Source organism: Nyctereutes procyonoides, unplaced genomic scaffold (assembly GCF_905146905.1).
Source record: "Nyctereutes procyonoides isolate TBG_1078 unplaced genomic scaffold, NYPRO_anot_genome, whole genome shotgun sequence".
Lineage (NCBI taxonomy): Eukaryota > Metazoa > Chordata > Mammalia > Carnivora > Canidae > Nyctereutes > Nyctereutes procyonoides.
The window spans coordinates 41,526,039-41,550,036 of record NW_026575051.1 but is presented as its reverse complement, the minus strand read 5'-3'; the positions used below and the strand labels follow the sequence as shown (position 1 = coordinate 41,550,036).

The 23,998-nt window shown below is 35.3% G+C and overlaps 1 long non-coding RNA gene across 3 annotated transcripts in view; it reads left to right on the top strand.

Moving 5' to 3' along the window:
* The window catches only part of LOC129512296 (uncharacterized), a 105,301-nt gene that overhangs the window by 9,088 nt on the left and 72,215 nt on the right, over positions 1 to 23,998 (top strand). For 2 of the 3 annotated variants that reach the window (XR_008665022.1, XR_008665021.1), the window contains exon 2: positions 11,100 to 11,214. This is a non-coding gene — a long non-coding RNA (uncharacterized LOC129512296). Of the gene's footprint in view, positions 1 to 11,099; positions 11,215 to 15,536; positions 16,245 to 23,998 lie in introns of those variants that run through there. The other variant, XR_008665020.1, reaches the window with a different exon arrangement.

Here is a 23,998-nt window from a genome sequence, read left to right as displayed (position 1 = left end):
CAATACTAGTACTTTTCTCCTAGAGGAAAGCTATGAGTCTTGGTTAGTATAAATGGGGCCTGGAAAAAAAAATAAGTTCTGAATAAAGATTAGTTATAATTCCTAATAGGTAAATCAATGCTAGCATAGGCAGCTTCAGTATGCCAGCTCTTTCCTTATACAGCAATTATCCCAAGGTAAGAGGATGTTCTGCATGTGTAGGAGTTGATAGTGATAATCCTTTCAGTATATTGCTTCAAAAAGGTTTTGATGACACTCAGTTTTAATCAAGCTGGTCATCATTGATTAGTGATATAAAGATTTCCACATGAAAAAGAAATAAAAAGAAATAAAACAGTAAGTTGAAAATAGCACTAAAAATTCAAACCCAAGCCCAGAGAAGAAAATTACTGCATTGATATATTTAAACATTCTGAGATAGAAACATGATGAACTAATCAAATCTACTGTGGTTATATAATTTTCCCCCAATGGTAATACCGGCAACTATAAAAATTCTTACCAACAGATTTTAAAAGCTCGGGAATACATTTAGTACTTATTAAGGATTTTTACAAACAGTTTCAGTGGGTATAGAGTTGATTTATTAAAAGTTGAAAATCCTACAACTTCCAATTAGTCTGTAACATCTGCCTGATATCAGGGAAAATATAAATTTCCTAGCCAAATTTTAATATAAAACTTTCAATAATTGGAGGACAGGATTTAAAAATGAATAATATTAGGAAAGTTGAGTAGAGTAAAATCATGAAAGTTGAATAAATATTGCAGCAACTATGGCAGCAACAGAATTAAAGCATCAAAACAAACTGAACTTAGACCAGCACTTTCAGATAGCTCTATCTCAAAGTGTAGACTACAGGATTGCTGAGGTGTTTTTTTTTTTGTTGTTGTTGTTGTTGTTTTTTTTTTATAAATTAATTTTTATTGGTGTTCAATTTACCAACATACAGAATAACACCCAGTGCTCATCCCGTCAAGTGTCCCCCTCCGTGCCCGTCACCCATTCACCCCCACCCCCCGCCCTCCTCCCCTTCCACCACCCCTAGTTCATTTCCCAGAGTTAGAAGTCTTTATGTTCTGTCTCCCTTTCTGATATCTCCCACACATTTCTTCTCCCTTCCCTTATATTCCCCTTCACTATTATTCATATTCTCCAAATGAATGAGAACATACACTGTTTGTCCTTCTCCAATTGACTTACTTCACTCAGCATAATACCCTGCTGAGGTGTTTTTAAGAAACATATTCGATCACATTGTTCTCAATAAAAACATTCATATATTATATGTAGTAGTAACATTTTATCACTATCTCAATTTTACATTAGGAAGCAAAACTATTTTACTGTCAATAATAAAATTTAAAGGAATTAAGAGTGGAATCTTATTTTCATTTCCATTCTGTATAGTTTTACAATATACATAATTTTAATACTGTAATAATACTTTAGTGATGTAATTAATGAACAATAAATACATAGTGGGTTCACGAGCAATCAAAAAAGCTAGGATAATAAACACTGTTCTAGTCTTTAATTCTCATTGCTGTTAAGGTTTTTCTCTTAACACACACTTGAATCATGCCTTATGCTTCTTTAAAAATCTGTTAATGGTTCCCCATGGCCTAATGAACAAAATGCAAACTCCTTAGCAAAATATATGAGTGACTGGGTCAAACATTTTTAGCCTAATATCTATCTGGCCTTTCCTACTCCCTCAGACATGATTAATTCCCCATATTTCTAAAGCACTTGACCTGTAATTCTAGCACAGCACTCATTTCACTCTGCAGGATTATTATAAGTTTCTACGGAATAATGAATAAAATACTGGACAGTCATGAAAACTCTGGTTGTACACAGCCCTACTATTGCCTAGCTATGAGACCCAGACTCGGCAGTTTATCTATCTGAGCTTAAATTCCTCTTCTTTAAAATGTAGATAATGACAGAATGTTAGAAATAATATATCCCCATTTTCTACATAAGCTGTCTCCAGCAGTCATTCAATACATACTAGTTGAATCAATATACCAATGAGTAAATGATTCATTTTGAGAGATGGATTTATCTGTAGAATTCGACCCAAAGTGAATTACATTATAATCTTACTTATACCAATCTCTAAGGGATACAGGGATTCTGATTAATCAATAATACAAATTAATAGAGTTACATGTTACATAGGAAACTTATTTTCAATAAATGTAAATGTGATACAATACTTGTAACTTCATTTAATTACCTTTAATTAATTCTAAGACACATTCAAGTTTTGTTGCCTCTTAATATCTAAAGCATTTTTTTCTATTTCTGATGATTTTATTTTAGTATTAACAGGAGTTGTCTCTATTTGGTTTTCAAAAATATTCACTTTCTTGAAAGAAGGGGTTTTAAGGGACCTAGAAGTCTCAGGTGGTATAGGACTTCTCTCTAGCTCTACTCAGTACACAGCAGAAATCACTATGGGTAACGTTTAACTTCACCCTTCCCTAGAAATTTGGTTAACCAAGCAATTATAATAAGTATAATTAAATTTCTGAGAACTATGTAATCACAAAGCTTGGTGGATGGTGTAAGGTTCTAGAAATTAATCAGCTCTTTCACAGATGCATACCACAGAAGATCCCTCCTGTAGACCAGGATAATTTGTAAATTCTGGAGAATCTGGCAGCCAAACAGAGCAATAAATAGGAGTTGTTTCTGATATGAGTCATTGTGGCCTTTGTATACACACACTCAGAGAAGAAAGCAATTTTTAACTACACAATTCATTCCAAATGCACACATATGTGGAAATAAGAAAAAATATCCAGTGAGCATATATGTGTGATTTAAAGAACAAGTAAAACTGAACTCTTGGCTGGGCTCATGTAGATGACTAAAAACAATGTTCATGACATGCCAAGAAGTCAGCTATGTATGTACATTTATGTGTTAAATAAATATAGTGTGATCCATATTTTGAGTTAAGTAAAATTTAAACATATGTTTGTACGTGTTCCAGAGGCATTTCTTTAGGTGCATTTCATGGATCTGTTTCAGAGAAATTCACATGTGGATGAGGTCAATACAAAAGCAAAAATAATACCTCAGTCCCTATAGAATATTGAATGGTTTTAGTGCCTCTGCTTGAATCCAAGCCAGAAATATCCTGAAATCCTCTGGCTAAAAAAATTATTTATAAAATTATTTACTTTGAAATTCTTATTTCTAAAATGTGATAAGACTCTGGAGAACCCACCAGTGAACTTTACTATCATACTTCAGATCTGAGAGCAATCACATGTAGTTATCAATCATGCAAAATAAAGACAATTCCTGAAACTCATGAATTCTGGAAACAGAAAAAGATGTAGAGAAAGGGAAGTATACATTGAAGCTCTAATAACATTTACAGGCTTGACCTTTCAACTCTCATTTCAGCAGATGGATAGAAAAATCCTTACCATAGAAAAATATTCTCTAAGAACCTTTACTATTCAGGTAAATAAGACTTTTTAAAAATCACAATACTAACCTGGGGGAAAACATTCTGACAAGTTTCAAATGCAATGAAACTTTTCTACTTTTGAATTTTCAAAAAGATTTTGAGCCTGCTGCTGTTGGAAACCATCTTTGGAAAAATCAAACTCTGTTTATAAGAAAAAATATTTTAAAAATATACAGTGACTACCTCCTGCCTTGCCCTCCACCCACAAAACTATCCTTAAATTAGTAAACTTAATAAATAATGTTTCCCTAAAATTTATATGGATTTAAATACCAAGGTGAATATATCATAAAGTTTACTTTGAAACTTTTAAACTTATTTTCTGTGAATCCATATATTAATTATGTGATAAATCTATCAAAATAAGTTTGGCATACTGGGGTACAGTGGATGAGGTGACAATAGAGCATTATTTAGCATGTCTCATGTTGAAATAATTTATGAAATTGAAAATAGTGTTCTCTTCAGAGTTCATTTTTATTTCTAACATACATTCTAGGCATATGCTCAAAAGTATACAAAGTCTTATAAACAAGACTCCTTATGCTTCATCTAAAATATTTACTGATGAAATGATATGCTGTCTGAAAGTTTCTTCAAAGTATTCCAGAGATAATGGTTAAGGTTAGGATGGTTTACAGAAGAAACAAGATTGATGATGGTTAATAATTGTCAAAGTGATATAATAAGCACATGTGGGTATGTTATACCACTCTGTCTTACTTTAAAATGTTATATAATAATTTTTAAAAATATTATGCAGATATTAAATGCAGCATTATTTGTTGAAGAAAAAGAATGGAAACAAGCTAACTATCCATCAATAGAACAGAGCGCTGGCTATTAAAAATATATTACAAACTTATATTACCAAAATAGTACACAGCTCTTAAAAGAAAGAATATAGGGATCCCTGGGTGGCGCAGCGGTTTGGCGCCTGCCTTTGGCCCAGGGCGCGATCCTGGAGACCCGGGATCGAATCCCACGTCGGGCTCCCGGTGCATGGAGCCTGCTTCTCCCTCTGCCTGTGTCTCTGCCTCTCTCTGTGTGTGTGTGGCTATCATAAATAAAAAAAAAAAAAAGAAAGAATATATCTATTTGAGCTGGTATGACTATAATAAAGTGGAAGGTGCATAAGTGAGTATAATGTGTTTTTATTTGTGGAAAAGATAGAAAAACTGATGTTTATCTTTTGTCAATAGATAAATAGACTTACTAGTTTTCTAGTGTTGTGGTTACAAATTGCCCCAAACTTAATGGCTTAAGACAACATAAATGCATTCTGAGGGTCAGAAAACCAAAATGGGCTTTGCTAGCCTAAAATCAAGGCTTTGGATGGGGTATATTCCTTCTGTATGTGCTAAGAGAGAACTCATTTTCTTACTTTTTCTAGCTTCGAGAGGACACTTTGCATTTCTTGGCTCGTAACTCCTTCCACCATCTTTAAAGCTGGCAGCATAGCATCTTCACATGTTGTCTGACTCTGACTCTCCTATCACCTTATTATAAAATAAGTACCTTTGTGATTTTATTGAGCAGAACTGGATATTCCAGAATAATATCCCCATCTTATAATCCTTAAATTAATCACATCCACAAAATCCCTTTTCCCATGTAAGGTAGCATATCATTGGGTTTTGGAGATTAAGATGTGAATATCTTCAGGAGGGACATTATTCTGTCCATCACAGATATGTAAATATATATCTTTCTAGAGATAATAAAAACTGGTAATATTGGATTTATCTGGGGAGGGAGACTATGGCACTGGTGGTCTGAGATAGGGAAGATTTACTATTTATTGTGTATCATTTTGCACTTTGAATTTTTCCCTTGTGTATGCATTATTTTAAAGCACTGTATTTAAAAGGTCACCAAAATAGTAGATCATTTAGATGATTTTTAGGAAGATATAATTTTACCTAACATAGAAATACAAGAGTAAAAAGTTATAGTTTTAAAAAATTGACTTTAATACAAAAAAGAGCCTTTGGAGGTTGAACATTAATTTTTTTTTAATTTTGTTTTAAGTAGGCACCTCACCCAATGCGGGGCTTGAACTCATCACTCTGAGATCAAGAGTCACATGCTCCACTGACTGAGACAGCCAGGTGCCCCAGATGTTAATTTTAAATATTCCTTAAATTCTGAAATTTTGGTAGCCTTTGTCTCCATTTATATTAATATGAATACAATCTTCTTTAAACATGAATGTACAGTTAGAAAATTTAGCTATAAATTTAAAAAATAGTCATGAGGCTAGAATTTACTTCTTCATTACATTACTTATTAACTTTTTAATTCATTCAAATGAGCATATTGTTCTCAGAAATACAAAAGAGAGAAAAGTCGAGTAACAACAGAAAGGAATTTATTATGGCCCATCCCAGTTATCACCTCCACTCTCAGGTGCCATGAAGAGATAGATGCAACAGCGTAGGAGAACAGAAATGTGATCTCCTTTGTGATTAAGAGAACAAAAGTGGCACTAACAGCCATTCTGTTCCGTGAAGATGGATAGCGTATATGGAAACAGGGCAGCTGAGGAAGGATCTTTAAAGGCTTAAAAGTTTAGAGGGAAGAGTCAGAACCAAACCTAAATGGGCCATGAACAACAGTGGATGGGAGGCAACAGTATTGATTATGGCATGTGCAGTTGGGTTTGCTAAGTTCTAACAGAAAAATGACCATAAGTCATGGACTTTATTTCCCTCCCTGTAGTTCTTAGTACTTTTGTTTTTTACAACCAACAAGAAACTGCAACAATCCAATCCCTTTCCATTGTTTTACTCCTGTTTCCCTAGATGCCAAATGTTACAACGAGAACATCAGTTTTAAAGGTTGCTTTGTTTCCGGTTTTGATCATTAATATTCTGCACACCTGCTGCAGGAAACATAAAATGAGATGTTAAGATTCTAATTCTTATAGATGAATTAATGAAAGAGTCAGAAAAAGGTCCTAACTTAGATACCAGATTCATAAGAAGTTGAACAATGTCATGTCTCATTGTGAGATTAATATCCCAGTTGCAATTCCTCCTGCAACTTCATTCTTAAATCTTATTAAAATATTTTAAGAGGCTTATAAGAGGGTAAATATTCATTCATGGATGACTGCCAAATTTGTACTTAATGACAATTTTGCATTCTGGGTCATATGAAGAGGTAAACAAATCGTGTTTACATTTAAAAAAAAATCGTACCACCACTTCCCTTAAGGAATATCATGGTAAGATGATTCACAAAATACTAAAAACTTTTTTTCAATTAACAATTCATTGCTATTTCTATTTTTGTTTCAATTATTAGCTTTCACTGCTCCCTTTCCTTTTGGTCTCTTACGGTTTTTGAGATGACTTGCACTCAAAGCCTGCTGAGAAAGGCAGGCTGGGAAAACCACAGGCATTTCTCACAACCACTACACCCAGAGTGCAGCGGAGTTTGCAGCTATCTGAGCTGTAGGGCCTGATGTGTCTGCTGGCAAACAGGATTCAGTATTTTACCCTTTCTCATCCCTTCTCTCCTGGCACCAGCCATGCTGTGGAATTCCAAAAGTGTCTCATAACACTATTCAACTTTAAATCAGTCTTCATAAATCTCTTTCATAGCTTCATCTACTTTCATCGGCAGTTTGTGATTGCCCTTTCAAAACCTTTGACAAATTTCTTCCTCATAGCTGTCCTTGTACAGCAATTTTCACTGACAACGAGATGAAGTCTGTTGAACCTCTGAATGCCAGCCCTTCCACCACATTCTTGTGTCATTACAGTTATAAACTCATCCTCCCAGCACACATTCTCTGTGGGCAGGCAAAGGAAACTAAGACTTCCAAGTGATCTTTATGAGTTGTATGTAAAAGTGATATCCATTATCTGAGCTATATTTTTATCCAAGCAGGATTTCCATAAAAACTGTGGTCTGCTTTACATTTGGAAGAGGTAGTCAACACTTAATCATACTAACCAGTTCCTGAATAACAGTAGATAAACCAGAGTAAGGACTTGAGAGAACTCACTTTGCAAGCATGACCTAGTAATTAGGTAGGGCCTAGTTTGTACTGATTGTCATCACACAAGCAGCCTGAAAGGTTCTGCACCATCCTTGATGATGTTCTTGTTAAAGGGATGTAGGGGAAGAGGAGATGAGGTCAGAAGAGGCTGATCATCTCCCTCCCTCCCTCCCCATCAGCTTGACCCCAAGGTTCTTGTCACCATCAGTGAGCATCTGTGCTAGTCAGCTTTATTACTGAGTCAAGTTCTCATACTAGGAATAAAGCTAGATAACCCACGATGATGGAATTGACTTTTATTTTGTTTTAAAATCTATTATTGGATTAAGTCTCACTTTTCCCCTTTAGCCTAGCTTTATGCCCACCATTTCCTTGATTCATCAAGATTCATGATACTTTGTTTTCGGGGATGGTGATAATAATAACAAATGTTAATATTAAACTTTTCTATGTAAGTACTTTATTCTTTAATTTAAACTCACAGTTGGGATTTTAATCATCACCATTTTATAGCCAATGAACTGAGACTTATAGAAGGGTAGATGTCTAAATTAAAGGCACTCAACCATTTCATAGGGAGTCACTCAAGCCCAGGATTTTTATTCCAAAACCCTCTGCTGCTTTTACTATGTCATAGTAGCTTTCCTTGATGGAAGAAGATGACCCATTCAGGGAGATTCTTATTCACGTAGAATCAGTTTCAATTCTAAATGTGAATCCCTAAAATATACCTCATTAAAAAAAAAACTTAAATAAAATATACCAATTCAATAGCTCCTAAACATGGTAATAATGTTTTACTAAATGCTAATGTCCATAACTAATGTTGATTTTTAAAATTCTGTTTAAAACATTTGAATGACCTGCCTATGGATTAGAAAACTGTTTTCCTGTGCCTGTAGTATCTATAGCAAAGTCTGCTAAATTTGTTCTGAAGACTCCTAATTCCTAAGAAGAATGCATACAGCAGAAAAACAGCTTAATTTTCTTAAAGAACTTAGATATCATACCTGGATTTGCTCACTGAGACATCAGGAAAACTTAACACAAAAAAAAAAAAAAAAAACAAGGGAAGAAAATAAATTTGTTACTTAATTGTGACATTTTATAAACACTTGGTGACTCAAAACCAATATAAAAAATATACTCTAGAAAACAAAGCAAGAGCTTATGATACTACTATGCTGTTAAGGAAATGGAACAAACATTTATTGAACACATATTATACAGATACTCATAAAATTAACAGAAATTTACAACCCTAACAGACTGAGTGTCTCAATTTCAAAGGAATTGAAGAGCTTTCCACAGGTCTTATAAACTCTTAATGGCAATTATTAATGGCTAATTAATATATAAGTCTAACAGATTAAAAAGTCTCTGATCTTTTTACTGAGTCTTTTCAGCCATCATGATAATACTGTTTTCCTCAAATACTGTTTTCTACTCTGCAAATGAAAAATTAATAATTTCCACAAAGTAGTAGAAATAATTCTCTAGTAAGCACCCCCCTTCTTCTAGCAGGGCCCTGACCATAATCATCACCACTTCCACACCCTACACTTTCCTTCCTGCTGTCTACTGCTATCACCAACATATAGACTCTTTTAGATATGGTCTCCTCAGATTATTACTAGAGTTCTAGTTCCAATAAAATTTATTTTACTGGCACCATTAAAAACTTGCTTGAGCCAGGTGACAGTCGAATGGTGGGTATTTATGTACTGCAGTCTAACTGAATAGTTGTCTTCTCTAAGTTGGGTTATAACCAGAAATTCCACTGGAGAAAGGGCAAAGCTATTTCAGCCTCTCCTTCACAAACACAGGTATCCTGAGTACAAAAGCCATGGAAGCAGGACCTGAGTTCCCCAAACCATCATTGTCCAAAAACACCAGTGGATCATAGACATGTTGAAGGGTGACTTTTCTACTTTTCTGTTTCTCTCTAGGACGCCAGATGGTGTTACACATATTTAAGTTTAAATCCCAGGTTCAACTTTTATCAGCCAGGTGATTGAGATAAGCATTGACTCTTTCTCTCTCTCTCTGAAACCCTATTTTGCTTTCATCTGTAGAATGATAAGACCACCTACTCTGGGTTGAAGTTTAAGCAAGGTCATGTATGTAGAGCACCTAGTAAAATACCTGACCCAGAGAAGATATTCAGAAAATATCCAGTCTTCATATCTAAGTTTGCAAATAATGCCATTCACTGACAAAATGTGGCATATTGTCCTATTTTCATGATGCCTATCATAGTATTGGAAGGCATTCATTTCAAATGATTAATTTGCCTTTTTTTTAAGATTTTACTTATTTATTCATGAGAGACAGAGAGAGAGAGAGAGAGAGAGAGAGAGAGAGAGATAGGCAGAGACACAGGCAGAGGGAGAAGCAGGCTCCATGCAGGGAGCCTAACATGGGACTCGATCCTGGGTCTCCAGGATCACGCCCTGGGCTGAAGGTGGCACTAAACCATTGAGCCACCCAGAGCTCACCCGGGCTGCCCAATTAGTTTACCTTTAGAAAGGAATGATTAAGGTTTTTCTATTGACCAAGATGACTTATGTTAAGATGCAGAAGTGGAAAGGGAAAAGACAGAGGTCTGGAAGAGAAGACAATGCAGTATTATGACAAGCAAAGTGATGTGGTTAATAGTACTGGCAATAAAAATGATTTGGGCAGTTACAGAATCAATAAAGGAAGAATCTCCTGCCTGAGCAAATATTCTCTAACTGAAAGATACCTGTGAATTTGTGGATCATATTAAGCCACCATGGATTTCAAAACTGACTAAAGACCTTAAAAACAGAGTAATCACTCAACTTCTGTCATTTTAGTGTGACATCTTATATATGAACTATTATGGAAAAATCCATGTTTTGTTATAATATACTTAAAAATGCTAAAGACATCTGTGCCCATTTGCACACAACACAGCAAGAGTGCAAGAGTAACTATCAGCACATGTACGTCAGCATGGATATAGCAAATGAAGCATGGTATGCAATGAACTGTAAATACCATCCCTCAGATTATACGTTTGCCATTTTTCTGGTCTCTAATAAAGGAAATAAGTGAAGTAATTAAAGCCTATAAGCTTTTCTGGGTAAGTATTATGCATTAAAGAAGTGGAAAAAATTATCCCTACTATACGATAACTAGGAAAAAAGAAAAAAAAATTCCTAGTGCCAATGGATACTAATGGACCAGGACCCACAAGTGTATTCAAGTACACAAGAAAAGACATGAAAGAGTAGAACTCCTTGAGTTCACAAACCAGGATTTCGGCAGGCTTCCTGTGGTGTTCCAGGTCAGACAATGCCCATAGAGCACCCACGCTGAAATGGCATTAGGCAACTCCAATACCACATCTGAATGTGCTGAATCCACACAGCTAGACTTCAGGGATTTGAACTATGTTCTAGAAAGTGGTGACATTTCTGGTTGTCAACAACTTTCTTCTTCATAATCCAAACACAGATAAAGTGAACTTTGGAGATGCCCAGGCCAAAGGAAGATCAATTAAGCCTTTAAGTCTAAAAACTAGGGACCTGTCACAGTTTCTAATAATTGTGCTGTGATTACCTCTACAGCAGAGAGTATGCTACTGCCAGAAACATAAGCCAAGATAATGCTTCCAGATCCTGGTTTAATCTTCAGTTACCTCATTCACCCACCCTTCACAAACCTTCACCTTGGCAAATTTGGGTAAGTGAATTTGGCACCAAGAATTAGCTTTAGGCCAATCTGTGAAGCTCATGAAGGTTGACTGCAAACACTCTCAACTCTTTTCCATCATCATCTTTTACTTCTATTTTCCATAACCCCCTACAGAGTTTTAACAAGCCTTCTATGTACCCAAGAAAAATCTAACTCTCCTGGGTTTTATTCTGTAAGCAATACGGTAAATTGGTTTAATCAACAACTTGTTTCTAAGCAGTTAATATGTTCAGAGCCCTGGGTGCCTGGGTGGCTTAGCATTTGAACATCTGCCTTTGGCTCAGGGAGTGATCCCAGAGTCTCAGGATCGAGTCCCATGTTGGGCTCCCTGCATGGAGCCTGCTTCTCCCTCTGCCTGTGTCTCTGCCTCTCTCTGTGTGTCTCTCATGAATAAATAAATAAAATCTTTAAAAATATATATGTTCAGAGCCCATTGGAAGCACTAGGAATACAATATTGTTAAGACCTCATCTATCCTATCCTAAATGACTTTAACAGTTAGTTTGGAGGAGAAGATAGACATATGAAACAATTGATGAGAAACAGTAGACAATAAAATGTTAATGTGAGTCATGTCCCATGTGCCAAAGGACTTAAAGAAGTAAGAGATCAGAACAAGACTGCAAATTGAAATGATTTTGGGGTTGGGAGGGAGACCATAATTGAACTTTGAAGAATGAGAATTATGTGATATATGGAGAAAGTATTCCAGATGGAAAACAATTAAATCATATAAGAATAAAATAGAAGTTAGTGAATTTGATACTGCACTGCTTATCAAAAATGTGGCTTTTTATTGAAGTTTCATTTCTTCAACTCACACAGACACTAAATAGCTAGAACAATATTTTGCTGGTGAAAGCTTTGATAATCATTGAATTTATGCCTTCTTGAGGATTGTCTAGCCCCCCTGTATACACAGGCAAGCACTAGACAGCTCCAAAACCAGAACCATTTCTGGAAATACTCACCTGGACACCAGAGAAGGTAACATGCCTTTTTAGGATCAGATATGGATCTAAACCTATTTGCTTTTGTTGCTTTATCAAGAGAGGTGCTTCCTCTTAAACCAATCAACACACCACATACACAATTTTATTTTATATGTTTTGTTAAAGATTATTTTTTAGGTATCTTAACAGAGTAAAACACAAAAAAAAACCCTGTGAATATGACATTTTCACCTGAGAAAAATATTAATGCCTTGCTACACATTAGCCATGTTTATAGGACACTAAACAATAAGTCAAAAAGTGAAAAAATTTAGTCACAATACCTTTTGGCAGCAAATAGAGAAAAAAATGTAAAAACCCAGTTGCTTTTTTGAATTCAGAGCCAATTCAGAGGTTGGTTTATTTTTAAGCTAAACTTAATCAAACAGGTATTTCTGACATGTTAAAAGTCTTTCCACATGCAACTACTGTCGGGACTAAAGAAAGGCATTTTTTTAAGATTATGTATTTATTTGAGAGATAGTGAGAGAGAGCACAGCAGGGGGAGGAGCAGAAAAAGAGGGAGAAGCAGAGTCCTCATGAGCAGGGAACCTGATGTGGGGCTCTATCCCAGGACCTCGAGATCATGACCTGAGCCAAAGGCAGAAACTTAACAAACTGAGCTACTCAGGTGCCTCCAAAACAAGGCTTTATTATGGGGAATTAGTAAAATGCAGATTCCAGTTCAATAGATCTGGGATTGGGCCTGAGAGTATGCATGTCTGGAGCATGGTTTTAAATTTTTCCTGCTAATATTCACTTTGCATTTTGTTTTATATTTCAAAATGGATAGGCTTTACAGGATAAAATCCTAATAATGAATATCCTTTGTCAAAGTACACCTCCCTCAAAATATCTAGTGCATTCTAGTCTATGAGGGAAGCAGAGAAATCCCCTAAGTAGATAATAGCAGAGTAGAGACACCACCTTTAGGTCCAATCCAATTCAATCCCACTGACCTGCTGAACCTCCAGAAAGTACTAGGATAATTACTGTGAAAGATTTCACTACTGTCTCCTCCTAGAAGATAAGCTCCATAAGGGCAGAAACTTTCTTGTTTGTGACTTTTTCCCCAGCACAGAAAACACAGCTTCATGTATAGTAGGCACTGAATGCTTGTTAAATGGTTAATGGGATGAATAAATTGAAAGCAAAATTAATGATGCATGCCTCCACTCCACTAATTTTTCTTTCATATTAGCAATCCTTGGGCCCTTTACTAGAAGACTGTTTAAATCCAATCCTTCCAATAATACCTCATGCAATGGAGGCAGCTCAGGTTCCTTTGGGGGTTGAAAATCAATAACTTCTCACATTTCTACAAGACAAAGTGAAAACTAGGACACAACCTAGGGTCTGTTTTTCCATGAATATCTTAGCACATTGCTTTGAGCCAGACTCACAGCTCAGTTTTCCTAATGTTTCTTAATTAACTTATGAAAGTACAAAAGCAGGTAAAAGCAAGTTCATTTTATCATGGAATTCAAGATTCACACATAACTAACATTGAGTGTAACTGTTTTGTCTATCCTTCCTCTACTATCTATTACTTGTCATGGTTAGAGTTAACAGGGAGAGAATACACTACTCTTCCTACTTGGGAAAAAAGAGACTTTTAAATAGCTCCTTTTTAAAAAAAAAAAAAGATTTTATTTATAAGAGACACAGAGAGAAAGAGGCAGAGACACAGGCAGAGGGAGAAGCAGGCTCCATGCTGGGAGCCTGACGTGAGACTGGATCCTGGGTCTCCGGGATCACACCCGGGCTGAAGGCAGCCCTAAACCACTGAGCCACCCGGGCTGCCCTAAATAGCTCCTTCAAAAAAAAAAAAAAAGAAAAGAAAGAAAGAAAGAAAAAGAAAGAAAGAAAGAATAATAAATAAATAAGTAGCTCTTTTTCCCATCATGTTTACACTCAAAAAAAAAAAAAAAAAATATATATATATATATATATATATATATATATATATCCCAGTTAAAAAATGGACAGAAGACATGAATAAACATTTTTTCAAAGAAGGCATCTAGATGGCTTATAGATGTGAAAAGACACTCAACATCACTTATCATCAAGGAAATACAAATCAAAACTACAATGAGGTATCACCTCACACTGGTTAGAATGGCTAAAATCAGCAACACAGGCGAGAACAGATGTTGGCGAGGATTTGGAAAAAGGGAAGCCTTCTTACACTGTTGATGGGAACACAAACTGTTGCAGCCACTGTGGAAGACAGTACGGAGGTTCCTCAAAAAGTTAAAAAGAGAACTCTTCCATGATCCAACAATTGCACTACTAGGTATTTACCCAAAGGATACAAAAATACTGATTCCAAGGGATATATGCACCTCATTTATAGCAGCTTTATCAACAATAGCCAATACATGGAAAGACCACAAATGTCTATCAACTGATGAATGAATAAATAAGATGTGGTATATATGGAATATTGCTCAGCCATCAAATGAAATCTTGCCATTTGCAACAATGTGGATGGAGTTATAGGGTATTATATTAAGTGAAATAGGTCAGTTGGAGGAAGAAAAATATATGATTTCACTTATATGTGAAATTTAAGAAAGAAAACAAATGAACATGGGGGAAACGAGAGAGAAAAGCAAACCAAGAAACAGATTCTTACAATAAAGAACAAACTGAGGGTTGCTAGAGGGGAGGTGGGTGAAGAAATGGGTTAAATCGGTGAAGGGTATTAAGGAGGGTCCTTGTGATGAGCACTGGGTATTGTATTTAAGTGAGGAATTATTAAATTCTACACCTGAAATGAATATTAAAATGTATGTTAACTAACAGGAATTTATTTTTTAAAGATGTTATTTATTTATTTATGAGATATACAGAGAGAGAGGCAGAGACATAGGCAGGGGGAGAAGCAGGCTCCCCTCAGGGAGCCTGATGCAGGACTCAATCCCAGGATCCCAGGATCAGTACCTGAGTCAAAGACAGACGCCCAACCACTGAGCCACTCAGGTGCTCCAACTAACTGGAATTTAAACAAAAACTTGAAATTACAAAAAAATAGAGGAGTCTAAAATCAATGAAGTTAAAATCTAATCATAATCCATTCTGATAGTCCATTAACTGTGTTTACCAACAGTACCACTTGTCAAAAGGGAAGAAAAAAAAAACGAAGGTAATGAATAGTATAGGAACAAGTTTAACTTTCTTTGTTCTTTTTAAAGTATGAATTTCATGACAAGAAAAGTTTTATTACTGCTCAGCCTTTTAATGCTATGAAATTTTAGAAACAAAGTTTGTATGAGTTTCTCATGATTGATCCCATTGCCTTTTCACTTCCAGCTTTTGGCTACCAAGTGTCCCTCAGTGGGATGAAGGGAATTCTCTATGCTGGAAGAAGAGTCTTGTCAGTGCCCAGTGTGGCCTAGCTCCAGCTTCATAAAAGATCATAGGCACATTGAGCCCCATCATCCCTTCATTATATGAAAACACAAAGTGCTTTGCGTTAAACTTTTTTTCTTTTTGCTACAACTCTGAACCAGTAATAAACCCATTTTGAGATATTTAGCCAACTTTAAAAAGTTATTTTTCATTTCTTCTTACCCCATATTTCTGCTTAGGAAAAGTAAAAGCTAGAAAGAGATTTGAGAATTTCTTCCAACAGCTATGTCTGACCCAGTAAAAAGCAGGAATGAAATATACAGAATGATACAAATGTTTCTCTCCTCCAACTTAATATCATCTCTGTTATTACTATAAGGTGATGTTGGTGAAGGCAGTAAAATATCTTGGTTAAGAATATGAGTTCTGGAACCAGACAGATTTGCAACTCTTTAGTTCAAATCAGTGACCGGTTGTGTGCCTTTGGGTTACTGCCTTTCTTCTCCTCTCCTCCCTGTCTCAGCCTCTTTACATATCAGTGTGAAAGACAAAAGTATGAACTTCAAGGAACTATTGAGGAAACCAAGTGTGATAGTGTCCATAGAGCACTAAACTCTGTGTCTAGCATGTAATGGTAGTAAGCACTCAATAAACATTAGCAAATTTTAATACTATTGTGTAGTATAAGAATTCTTTAAAATCAGGAAAAAACAGCAAAACGGTCGTAAAATATTAAATAGCACATCACTCCTGTAAGCATTGATAAGTAAGATGCTAGTGCTATTTGTTACCATAAGCCTGTGGTGTGAAAACTATTACTGTCCTATTTAAAAGAAAGATGGCTTGCTTGAAAATGTTGGCTTCCATGTGTATTAAAATTGCAATTCCAATTTCAAGGATGTAATGCATCTTGATGTAGTTACTTACAGTCTATCAATAATGTTGATATCTAGCTGCCTGTGTTTCTTTTGTGTTCAAAATGTTGAGGTTTCTTAGAGGGTGGTCAGTAGCTACCAGGCTCAGTGAGAGAATCAACAGAGGGCCCATTTCCTAAGAAGACAATTAATTGGATGTAGGTAGGTAAATTTGCTGACTATGACCAAAGAACTCCAAGACTACTGCACTACAGATAATTTGCATGACTCCTCCCACAGAAATCTGGATACATCAATAAGGTCATATATCCAAGAAACGTTCCTACACATTATCACAGATAATCCATCTGCCTGCACATCTGACTGGATTGCTCATACACTAGTCAGTATACTCAACACAGTCGTATATAGCAACCTGAACTGATGATCAGTTGGTTTAAATGATCAGTTTGATAAACCCAACCAGATGTTAGGAGAAACGTCATAGGAAAAACTCTCATGGAAAGTCCTTTATCAAAATGCAAGATACGATCATATCACTTCATTTTATTGACTAGGACATGAAGACCCCAAACATGAGGTGTGGCTCTGCTAGGAAATGGCATAGCTGGGATAATATTTTGGCTTCTTCCTGGTTTCTCATCTTAAGGAAGTATTCTCCTCACCTGCCACCACTTCTTCCATATATCAAGTATGTTTCTGTATCTTGGCTATTGTGAAATAATGCTACAATGAACATGGGAGAGCAGGTATCTCTTTAATATGCTGTTTTAATTCCCTTGAAGTTCCTGTGTCATATGGTAATTCTATTTTTAATTTTTTAAGGAACCTCTGTCCTGTTTTCTGTACTGGCTGAACCAATTTATATTCCTACCAACAATGCTTAAGGGTTCTCTTTTCTCCACATCTTCACCATTACTTATTTCTTGTCTTTTTAATAATAGCCATTCTCACAGTAATGAGGTGATATTTCATTGTGGTTTTGATTTGCATTTCCCTGATAATCAATGATGTTGAGCACCTTTTCATTTACCTGCTAGTCATCTCTATGTGTCTTCTTTAGAGAAAAGTCTTTTTATGTCTTCTGCTCATTTTTTCAAATCACATTGTTGTGAGTTTTGCTATTGAGTTGTGTCATAGTTTTTAAATAATTGTGTCTGTGTCATTTGTTCAGAACGAACTCAGATTTTTTTAAGGAATCTATTATTCTATTGAATATCTGTCTCTTTGCTCTTCTTCCCAAAGGGAAATCCAGAAACAAAAAGAGAGGAGGACCTTACTTAGACTGTGTAATAGTCTGACTCCACATCTGATATTTGACACAGACAGTTGTCGATCCCCAACGCTCCTCCTCCCTTCAGCTCCACAATTGGCAAGCTGATAGAATAGTTCAGGTGTTTCCTTCTTTGGTGCCAGGAGAAAGTTCAAACCAATTAAGCCCCTATCCTCAAGGGAACCCTCATCCCAGCTACTACTACTCCCTAACCACAATAAAAACCCTAACCAGCCTCCTTTCCCTACTCTCAAACTTCTTTTCCCCAACCGCAATAAAAACCCTAACCAGCCTCCTTTCCCTACTCTCAAACTTCTTTTCCTACTCTTACACTTCCCAAACCCTATTTGGACTGCTAGGAAGCTACCTTGGTCTCTCATGAGTAATTAACCTTTAGCACCCTGTTGGTGCATGCATGGCATCATACGTCAGGACATCTGAACCAAATTTGGAGTGGAGTTTATTTTGTCTCTATGGGGTGTTCCAACAGACTGCCTCTAGGCATACATACAGCCAATAGCAAAGAGGAGAAAAATCTTTGATGGGATTTGAAATTGGTGTTTGAAACATATGAGTGGATTTCTAAGATTCAAAAGTAATTTTAAAAATTAATAGGTAAAAATTGTTTTAAATTAATAGGTGAAAATATAAGTGAAAAAATAGGTGAGACAGGTGAAGGTGGTTATGAGGTACAAAATTCTAGTTATAGAATACATAAGTCACAAGGATGAAAAGTACAATGTAGGGAACATAGTCAGTAATATTGTAATAATTTTGTATAGTGACAGTGACTACACTTATTGTGGTGAGCATTAAAAAAATTATAAAACCTGCTCATTTTTATTAAAGGACTGGAAACAAATAATATACTAGAGCATAGTTGGAAGCAGTGATTAGAGAAAAAGGTATTTTAGATTCCAAGTTGTGGACATTCAGTTAAAAAGTTATATTTATATTAGAAAGAAAAGCAATTTCAGTTCAAGTGATTTGATATCTATGCTTTTAGGATGACAAGGTTTGTTCCACCTAAATAATCACTCTGTGGAAATGAATAAACAGTATGACAGAAGTCTCTCATGAATGATCTACATTTTCAGTAATGCCAGAGTCATTATGTGATCTAGGAAAAAGGCCAATTATGCTTTTGGATGCTCTATCACAACACATAGCCTAAATTATTCACAAATCAAATTTCCTTAGAATTTCTAGGGTTTTCTATAAAGACTCATCATACTCATCCATTTATATAAACTATAAAAGAGTTTGTTGCCTTAACTCCCTATCCCCACAACCTAATATAGTGCTTGGCAAACAAGCCTCATTCAATAAATATTTGTTAAGTGAAACTCCAAACAAGATTTGTTGAATATCTAAATGTCAGACACTGTTCTAAATATAGATGCTAAATATTTTTGATTCTTTAAACACAGAATATTTTAAATAAGAATTAATTGGATGTATTTGGTTACAATGATTTCCCTTGCACTAAGAGTGTTCCAGAATACAAAGATGGGTGGCTAGAAGTCATGATTTATTCTATGACTTAAAATCCCTGGCCAAAATATTGAAAGGCTGAGGGATAGGCAGCTGGCCAAATCAGCCCAATTGCAATCATCCTCCAGAGATTGTTCTAATAGGAACAATGACAAAAAAGGTGGCCAGGCCAACTTTGGTACATAAAGGACATAGAGCTCAAGAGGTACAGACTCTTTATCCTGTGGAGGAAGCCAATCTTCAGTGGAAGAGAATGAAACTGGCTACAGGTAGAAGAGCACATTGATAGGTCACATCAGTAGCATGGTTCCTTACTCATCCCTATATGTGTACCTTTTACCTTGTGACTTTACAGTTTTCACAAGAAGCCAGAGTCTATTTACTCATCCCTTGAATCTGAGCTGGGCTATGCAGCCAATAACAAATAGTCTATAGAATGAAGACATCACAGTGAGCTAGTTCCTAGGCTTCATGTGTTTTTATTCTTGCTCCCATGCCTCTGTCACTGCTATAAAAACAGGTCTATTCAGCTATAGAGTTAAATACCCTGGTAGCTTAAGCTGACAGCCAGAAACCCTCAGATGCATGAGTGAGCCCAGGTGACATGTGCAAAGCTGTAACTGATTTCAGACATAAAATCAATAAATACTTACTGCTATGTATCACTAAGTATATAATAGCATTATTGCACAGCATTTTTATGGGCATAACCAATACAATCCTATATATATATATATATATATATATATATATATATATATATATGCGCCATTTGGATATCCTCTTTTATTAAGTGTCTATTCAAGTTCTCAGATGGGTCCAAGAAAAGTTATAAAGTTCTGATTTGTTGGGCTTTTTGTTATTCCAAGGGTAGAAGTTAAGCTCTCTCTAGATCTCTACATTCCTGAATCAACCACAACTGTACACCTCCTGACATTTCATTCTCCTCTAAATTCAGTATTTGGATAATTCATGAGTCTGTTTTTATCATGTGGGGTATTTTTTTTCTTAATTGCCAGTCACATATTCTTGCCTCTTCGTACATCTAGTAATTGTTTATTGCACGGAGGACATAGTGTAAATAAAAGAATTCTATGGGCTCCAGATAATATAATCTACCACCAGATAGAATTCCCCCATTCCTTAGGCAGACAGGATAAGGACTGACAAGCTCAATCCAAATCAGAGACTGAGCTATGTCAGGGTTCTGTCTATAACTAGCCTTCTCAGTTATACATGACCCTTCCAGGATTTTGAATGAGTGTCCTTCTCAGCCCTGAGATTCTGGGAAGGTTTAGAATTCCCCTTCAGTATTTCACAGCTTACCTCTGTCTTCCAATCCCCACCTACTTTCAAAATTTGGTATGTATCTTGAAAACGAGATTAACAATGTCTTAATTCTGGATGCTACCTGTAGTAAGTTCTGTTTCCTAAGAAGCATTGTGAGACTGCAGAGATTTCACACTACCTTGTAATAGTTTCAGCCTAGATTCTCACAGTACTAGACCTTAGCCTCTCTTGTTTCTGGTTTGTCACACCAGCCCTGCACAATCAGTGCAAGGTGTGCTGGTTTGTCTCTGCCTCCAGCAAGTCCTAGGTGAGAACCACTGAACATCATCAGTTGACCTCAGAGAGTTCTTTCACTTCAATCATTATGGATCATCTAGTCCTGTTGTTTTTAAAACTCTCTGATGTCTTTACAAAATGATTTTATAATTTCTCTGGCCTTTTCCTCTTACTTCCATGGAGGCATTGGCCTGTCATAAACTTATACATGCCATCCAAAAATAAACATCTCCTGCATCTATTCTTAACAAAGATTTTCAGAAAAAGGAAAAAACTAGCTAAGCTTGAATATGTTATTTTACAGAAATAAATTGGGAATATGTTTACATAAAAGTTTAAAAACTCTGATTAATCAAAAGATATTTTCCCCTTAGAGTTTGGAAATATCTTAAATATAACAATTTTCTTGAAAGTTTAAAAAATACTGTGAAACACAGGCTCAGTTTAAAACATGTGCCTTAGTTGTAACACCTCTAAAACCTAATTTTTACCATCTTTCTTTATTCTTCTATTAACTATACAGATCAACTAATTTCTTTTAATTGCTTTGTATTCACATTATTGTAAATTGCTTATAATTTACAGCCTAATGAGTTGACCTCCTTAAGTCAATGTTTTTAAAATATCTATAAATATTTATATAGCATTTCAATATTTCAGTATTTCTAAGGAAAGACATTGATATTAAAGTAGTATGTCTCTTTCTTTTCTAAAAACCAATAATACATACATCAACTTAACCTTGATTTTCTTCTTTGCATCTTCTCTAAAACAACACTCCACTTATCACATGGTTATTAATTAAAAATTCTACAGAGGAGATGAAAGAGACCATTCATATTGTAAAGCACATTTTATGAGAAAGACTGAGTAAATGTGTCCTTTATCCTCTCAACTCCACATTAAAAATACACATAAAAGATATTAAAGACCATTATACTAATATTTTTATTATGCAGATAAAATTATGCAGGGTTTTGATACAAAAATGATATGCATATATTTGAGTGTGTTTGGAGACAATATCCACGGGTCTCATATATCTGCACATCTTATGAGAAAAGTATGACCACTACCCTTTGTTCCAAATTATCATTTCAAGAATGTTTATATAGGGGCACCTGGGTGATACAATCGGTTAAGTGTCTGACTCAGTTTCAGCTCAGGTCATAATCTCAGAGTCCTGGGATTGTGCCCTACATTGGGCTCCATGCTCAGCATGGGGTATGCTTTAGATTCTCTGTCTCCTTTTCCCTCTGTCCCTCCCCCTGCATGTTTTCTCTATGTATCTAAAATAAATAAATAAATCTTAAAAAAATATTTGTATAGTGAACAGTCTTGGAAAATAATAATGTTTCTCTTTAGAAAAGTGGTTCTCAACTGAGAGTAGATTTTATCCCTCACAAGACATTTGGCAATTTCTAGGGACATTTTTGATTGCCATGACTAAGGATGTTCCTGGCATATAGCGGGCAGAGGCCAGGGAGCTGCTAAATATCCTACAATGCACAGGAAAGCCCCCAAATCAAAGAATAATCTGGCCCAAAATGTCAGTAGGGCTGAGATGGAGAAACCATGCTTTAGAGTAAAGAGCAAACATGTTTGCTGTCCATTATAAAATATTTAGGTTCCCTAAGTTCGGGATTCCTCTCTTAAAATGCATCCTATCATCTGGGCAGGTGTCATCTGGCCATTTTTGTATCACTTGTGAATTTGGGGCTCAGAGTAATTGTGTGAAAGTGTTGACATTTTTTGCTACTGCTTTTGCTGCAGTTAGTAATTTACTATGTCATCTCTGATCCAGGAGATGCATGTCTTCTACCAGCAATTATGAAACTATGGCACCCTGATTAAAATCAGAGTAAAATTTTAAAAAACAAAAGCAAAATAAAATTGCAGACCCTTAACATTTCTGGATATACTATTTTATATTTTAGGTAATAAAAAATAAATGCAAAACCAAACTACTTTTGAAAAACCTTTCAATCTAGATGGCCTAAAAAAGAACTAGTTGATTAATTTTGTATGCACTTTTATAAAACTATACTAAAATTAGACAACCCAACAGAAAAATGATCAAAGATATGATCATATGATTTATACTTTTTATAATAATGGAATTCAATGTATTTAGGAAAATGTCCTTGTTTTTAAGTTGTAAATAAAGTTTTTATGACCAAAGTATCACAAAGAGTCCCTTTTACTTTTAAATACTTCCGGAAAAAAAAATATGTGTGTGTGTGTGCATGTGTATGGTGAGAGAGCTCAAGAACATGGCAAATGTTAGAATGTAGTAAATCTAGGTAAAAGATACAGAGATGTTAACTGTAGTATTTTTATAAGTTTCCTATGTGTAAACTGTTTCAAAAGGAGGGGAACATAAACAGATGACATAGGTCTATGCTCAATAGTTTAAGACTGCACACTAAAACTATGATTTATATTTTAAAAAGATATAACTGGCTTAAAAACAATAAAAAGATCTACCTTATTAATTTTTAAAATACAAATAAAATGAGGTTTTTTTTATTTCTATGATTGGCAAAGAATGTTGCAGTTTGATCATAATCCAATACTGATGAAGCTTGGAGAAAAGATATTCTTATCCACTTCTGATGTGACTTGGAGTATACATTTTGGAGGAAAAATTTGAACAATTAATTAGAGTTTTTTAAATGCTCCCACCTGTTCTTTCATCAATTGTTGATGCACCAAGGACTCAATTTCATCTATATAACCCTCATGTTCAGAATGTTTAAACTGAATCTAATCATTTGAAAAATCCAAATTGTAGAACATTCTGGAAAACAACTGATCTGGACCTTAAAAATATGTCAATGTCATGAACAACAAAAGTGGCTGAGGGACAGTTTCAGGTTAAAGAGACATCAAAATTATCTCCTTCTTAGTGCAGTAGGCAGCACATCAGTCTCCTTAAAGAGACATGACAATTAAAAAATTAAATTAAAAAATTAAAATTAAATAAATGCACATAGTCTTTAATCTGATAGTAACATTTCCAAGGTTTTACTCTATAAACTCTACTGAGGATATCTCAAAATCATCAAGCACAAGCATGTTCATAGTATGGTGTCTTATCACAGGAAAAAATTAACAATCTTGATTTATATCACTAAAGCAATGGTTAAATGTTTCATGAATCCAGTTACATAATCATATGTAGACACTGAAAAAATGGTCTGGGTATGTATATG